This window comes from Myotis brandtii, unplaced genomic scaffold (genome assembly GCF_000412655.1).
Source record: "Myotis brandtii unplaced genomic scaffold, ASM41265v1 scaffold574, whole genome shotgun sequence".
Classification (NCBI taxonomy): Eukaryota; Metazoa; Chordata; class Mammalia; order Chiroptera; family Vespertilionidae; genus Myotis; species Myotis brandtii.
This window is the reverse complement of record NW_005370150.1, coordinates 372959-378946: the sequence shown is the minus strand read 5'-3', so window position 1 is coordinate 378946 and position 5988 is coordinate 372959. Positions and strand designations below refer to the sequence as shown.

At 47.7% G+C, this 5988-nt stretch overlaps 1 long non-coding RNA gene across 1 annotated transcript in view; it reads left to right on the top strand.

Annotated features, from left to right (window-relative positions):
- The first annotated feature begins 1752 nt into the window (after window positions 1-1752).
- LOC106728245 overlaps window positions 1753-5988 on the top strand; it is a 12138-nt gene continuing 7902 nt past the window's right edge. Inside the window, exon 1 of the long non-coding RNA XR_001364528.1 lies at window positions 1753-1851. This is a non-coding gene — a long non-coding RNA (uncharacterized LOC106728245). The remainder of the gene's footprint in view (window positions 1852-5988) is intronic.

The following is a 5988-nucleotide window of genomic DNA, read 5'->3' as shown; positions in this document are numbered from 1 at the left end:
AATAAATAAAAGAAAAAAATTAGTTTCTTAAATAAACGATAAAAAAAAAGTGAAATAGTGAAGTTCGTTCGCTCCAGCTGAGTAGTTAATGTCCCATGGGGGCTGGTCTCAGAACCCTCTCCATTGTTCTATCTGCCACGTCTCAGCTTCCTGCGAGATAGTCAACACCGCGTTGAAGCTCCCAGCGATTCAATGCTCTTCTGTGTCAGATGCCACAGACTTGGTTTCAGCCAGGCAGGACCATTCTGCCTGCTTTCAGTTGTATTTACACAAACACCTATTTCTGACATGGCCTCTAGGTGGCGGTGTTTCTGTATTAGTTTCCTGGACCAAATGGCCACTCAACCCAGTCCCCAGAGGGCTCCCTGGGGATATTTCAAATCTTTGTTTCCCTATCAAGCTCAAAGCTGGGTGCGGCTGTGCTGCTAGGAGGGGCCTGGTCTTCAGGAGAAAAATGGCTGTTCAGAGTTGGAGGGATCAGACTGTCCCAGAGGTGGCCTCCTGATCACCTCTCCCTATTTTGTTCCCCAACTTCCACAAAACCACCTTCCCCTGCAGTGCAGCCACAGTGAGTGTTTGTAATTGAAAAGTCCTGGGTTTAGGGAGTAAAAGCAAGGATATTATAAAGACAGAGCAACCGTGCTACTCTCTCCCCCCAGCACTGGGCAGCCAGTGCAGAACTTCTGGCTGCCTTTCTGGGCATAGCCACCCATGGCTGTGGGCTTAGATCTAGAGTCCCCCACTGCCAGCAGCCCTGTGGACACCCTTCCACAGTCGAGCACTACACTTGTCCCCAAGGGACATGGTGTTGGTTCAGCCCAGTCCAGTCTGTGCACGTTTCTCCCTCCACCCCAGATCCCCGATCCCACTGGTTTCCCGGCTACCTCTGACCTTTCTGTCCATGGATTGTCTCTCCAACTGTGTTTAATTCACCAATTCCGGGTGGATGTTATTCGATTAAGCTGTTTCTTTTATCTGCTCCATGAGAAGTTGCCAGATCCATCTGCCTATTTGGCCACCATTTTGTCTCCCCGTGGACAAACTTTTTAGGAGCCTGCGGCCAGGGAGGCTGGAGTCTCAGTGTTCATGGTTTCACAGCCATGGCAGCTGATCCCTGGCTGATATGGCTGTAGGGTCCCGGGTGGAGACTGAGATCTCCCTGGGTGGAGGTGAGGGTGGACTCCCAGTCACAGCTGCTCTCCCCTTTAAGATGGCATGGTCTCTGAGTTACACTTATTAATTTGTGCAGTTATTCAGTGTCTGGTAAGTTAATGTTCAAGAAAAAATATTAATTTTTATTAAAGTGTTCTATTATTTTATGTTAACGACTAGAGGCCTGGTGCACGAATTTGTGCACAAGTGGGGTCCCTCTGCCTCGCTGGCGATCAGGGTTGATCAGGGCCATCTCGTCCAGTCCTGATCAGGGCCAATTGGGGCCGGTGGCCAGGGAGGGACCACGGGAGGGACTGCAGGAGGGCTCCATGGCATGTCCAGTCCCTGTATCGTCCAGTCCCGATCGGCCGGACCCCAGCAGCAAGGTAACCTACTGGTCAGAGCATCTGCCCTCTGGTGGTCAGTGCACATCCTAGTGACTGGTCGGTTGACCACTTGTTCAGACATTTAGCATATTAGGCATATATATATATTGTTTGTAACTCAGCACACACTTTCCCGCCAGGCCCTGGTCTTGGAGACTTCATGTCCTTTCAAGGCTCTGCTCACCCTCTTCAGCTGCCACACAAAGTAAATTGCATCATGTGCATGGAAACCCTTTGCAGGCTCCATGGGTGTGTCTTTACTTTGCTGCAGTTCTGATTACCCCAACATAAGGAGAGACACCCTCATTATCAGGTAACAGCATTGTGGTAAGACCCCTGCTTAGCCTATTGCAGTGATTTTAAATAGGCCATGTGTCACCCTAGATGGTTTTGCTCAGTGGTTAGAACCATGGCCTGTGGACTGAAGGGTCCTGGGTTCGATTCTGGTCAAGGGTGCATTCCTGGGTCTCAATCCCCAGTAGGGGGCATGTAGGAGGCAGCTGATTAATGAGTTTCTCCCATCATTGATGTTTCTATCTCTCTCTCCTTCTGCCTTCCTCTCTGAAATCAATAAAAATATATTAACAAAAATAAAAATAAATAGTCCATGAATCAAACATCGCTGTTCTCCATCCATCCAGTCCCCTCATAACCCTCTTTTGTCTTTGCGCCACCCCCCCCCAACAGACACACTCTGCTGGGGTCTGTAAAATGGGGTCAGGATTTGTACTTCAACCAAGGACCACGTTACCGCAGGTTCCTCCTTCCCCGCTCATCTCTGTCCCCAGTCCTGTGGGGTCTCTCCCTCCCTCCCCTCCATCTAACTTGGTGGATTCTTCTCTGCCCCCTCCTCCTGTGACCTCCTGTCTGCAGCCTCCCCCTTTCTCCTCTGGGGGCAGAGCTCCCCAAAGGCTGTGCAGGGTGGGGCTGAGTGGGGTGGGGCAGGGCTGTGCGGGGTAGGTGAGATGGGGTGGGAGAGGCAGTGCAGGGTGCCCAGGCGGTCCTCGGGGGAGAGCTGGGGTGATGGGTCACGGGGAGGAGGAGGGAGGAAAGTGGAGCCTGTCCTGTGGGCTGCCCCCACCTAGCAGCTTTTCTAGGCCCCTGCACAGCTGTCATCTGCCTCCCACTTTCTTTCAAGTTTTGGACTGGGTTTCTCTGACTCAGCCCTGCCCCCCTCTCTGCTGCATCCTGGGAGCCCGAGGCCACCCCTTGGCCTTGGGCAGGCACACCTGGCCTGTCCCCCCCAACCCCAGTGGTGCTACCCACTCTCCTGGAGTAGTGAAACTTAACAAATAAGAAGAAGCAGCTCTGAAGATTATAAATTGCAGTAATGGTGCTACCCAATCTCCTGGAGTAGTTAGTGAAACTTAACAAATAAAAAGAAGCAGCTCTGAAGATTATAAATTGTGCACTGAGAATGCCACAGGCTGCAGAGGGCTGCACAGTCCACAGCTCTTGGATCACTTGTAGCAGCCTTCCACGCCACCCGGCCCCTCCTGGCTCCCACCTTGGCCCCAGGCTCAGGCCAAACCCTGGGAGCTTCCTGATGGCTCTCACCTCACACCTCACTTTCCAGTCCAGCCCACCAGCACCTGCAGCAAGCTAACCTACCGGTCGGAGCGTCTGCCCCCTGGTGGTCAGTGCACATCATAGCGACAGGTCGAGTGGTCAAACTCCCAGCCAAACTCCTGGTTGAGGGGACAATTTCCATATTAGGCTTTTATTAAATAGGATTACTCATTTATTTCAGTCCTTTGTATTCAGCATGTCTCTATCAAAATAAATCTACGTTTCTATGAAAATTGAAGCTTTTGGGTTTTTTTGCGGCCCACATAAACTAAACCTTGTTTATTTGGCCTGTGTTAGCCTTTGAGTTTGACATGCTTGGCATAGAGGATTGTGCATGGAAGAGCCAGTCCTAGAAGAGTTGTACATAATTTTGTCTGCTATTCATTAGCTAGACATGACTACTATTAACTATTAACTTCAAGGGCATGGTGGGAGGTTGGGAAATGTAGTCTAGCTGGATGCCAGGGAAAAGAGGAGAAAATTCACATTGATGAAGTAGTCTCTGCCATAGACAGTAATTATCATTTTGGGATACTTCTGTGCCAGATTCTGTGCTAAGCGTGTTTATATGCATTATCTTTTTAAGCCTTGCAACCCTAATGAGGTGGACACTATTTTAGCCCTGTTTTGAGATGAAAAACCTGAGCTTTAAATCATTTAATAAGTGAATTCTAAAGCTACTCTTTGAATTGAGTCTTTCTGACTGCAGGGCTGGACCTCTTAATCTCTATAATTTTGTAACTGCTCTATGTGATTTTTCTATGTTGGAATGTATTCTACTGGATTCTAACGTAATGGAAATAGGTCATTTAGTGAAAGGTTTTTTTTTTTAGTTCTTTGAGTGTTTATATTATGTTATAGCTGGCCAACTTCCCAGTCATATTTCAGCTCTCCACAGGTGAGCTGTCAAAAAATGGCCATAGATGAAATATACTGCTTCAAGCAGATATTTATCCACAGTTTCTCTTAGAATGTTGTCCACACAGGGTATATGAAGTGTTTATGAACCTAGGGAATGATGATTGGAAATGAGGTTGGAAATCTCACCAGCTACCTCTCTGATGAGGTTTCCAGTTTCTTTTGAGTCACAAGGGACACTCATCTAACTGTACTCTTGTGGTATTGGGAAAGTTCTGCTTTAGGTCTTGGCCATCATCAGAAGGGCTGGGAAGTGAAGCATTCAGGGATGCAAATTAGCACTGCACTTTTGCCAAGGCTATAAAGAAGCCAGGCTGCCTGAGGTCAGTAGCCTAATACACTGAAGGCAACTGGCCTTTCAGGTGCATGGTTTTCAGAGGAGTGTGTACCTGGAGAGAGCAGAAACCTGGTTAGCTCTGTGAGAGGAGAGGATTATGACAAACTTGAATTTTATACCAATTAACCAAAGATGGTGGCCTGACTGAGAGGGTTAGAAGTCTACTTAGAGGTTAACCAATATTGGGAGAAAAATATATAAAACTAAAAGATTTAGAATTTGAAGTGCTTGCTTTTCAATATGTTATTCTGGTGTCTTATAAAAATACTTTTTCCTTACATAGTTTCACTCAGTCTGACTTTAAATTCTTTTTTTTAAATATATTTTATTGATTTTTTACAGAGAGGAAGGGAGAGAGATAGAGAGTTAGAAACATCAATGAGAGAGAAACATTGATCAGCTGCCTCCTACACATCACCTACTGGGGATGTGCCCGCAACCCAGGCACACGCCCTTGACCGGAATCGAACCTGGGACCTTTCAGTCCGCAGGCCGACGCTCTATCCACTGAGCCAAACTGGTTTCGGCTGACTTTAAATTCTGAGAAGAACAACTACTCTTTCAATTAGTTGTTGTGGCATGGGCATAATATGAAATTTATGACATTCTTTCATGCCCCCTTCCTCTCATACTAGAAATGGAAATTTTGTGGATTTGTTTTCTATTATTTATTTATTTATTTAGTCTAAAGTTTTACATATGTCTCCTTTTCCCCCAATTGAACCCTGCCCCCAGCCATTCCTACCCTTGGCAAGACCCCATTGCCCAGTGTCTGTGTCCATTGGTTATGCTAATATGCATACAAGTCCTTTAGTTGCTCTCTAAACCCCACTCCACTACCATTTGTCTTTAGATTGATCTATTCTTGTTCATCAAATTATGTTGATCATTATATCCCACACTAGAGGCCTGGTGCATGAAATTTGTGCATGGTGGTGGTGGGGTGTCCCTCAGCCCAGCCTTCACCCTCTCCAATCTGGGACCCCTCGGCGGATGTCCGACTGCTGGTTTAGGCCCAATCCCACATCCCTTTCACAAGCCGGGACTGCTGACTCCCAACCGCTTGCCTGCCTGCCTGCCTGCCTGATTGCCCCTAACCATTTCTGCCTGCCAGCCTGATCATTGCCTAACTGCTCCCCTGCCGGCCTGTTCCCCCACAACAGCCCTCCCCTGCTGGCCTGGTTGCCCCCAACTGCCCTACCCTGCCGGCCTGGTCACCCCTAACTGCCCTCCCCTGCAGGCCTGGTTGCCCCTAATTGTGCTCCCCTACAGGCCTGGTCACCCCCAACTGCCCTCCCTTGCTGCCATCTTGTGGTGGCCATCTTGTGCAAGGGCGTGACAGTCAAATTGCATATTATCTCTTTATTATATAGGATATGAGTGAGATCATGTGATACTTATCTTTCTCCTACTGGCTTACTTTGCTTGGCATAATGCTCTCCAGTTCCACCCAAGTTGTTGCAAATGGTAAAAGGTCCTTCTTTTTTATAGCAGCATAGTATTCAATTGTGTAGATGTACCACAGTTTTTAATCAACTCATCTGCTGATGGCACTTAGGCTGTTTCCAAATCTTAGCTATTGTAAATTGTGCTGCTATGAACATAGGGGTGCATATATCCTTTCTG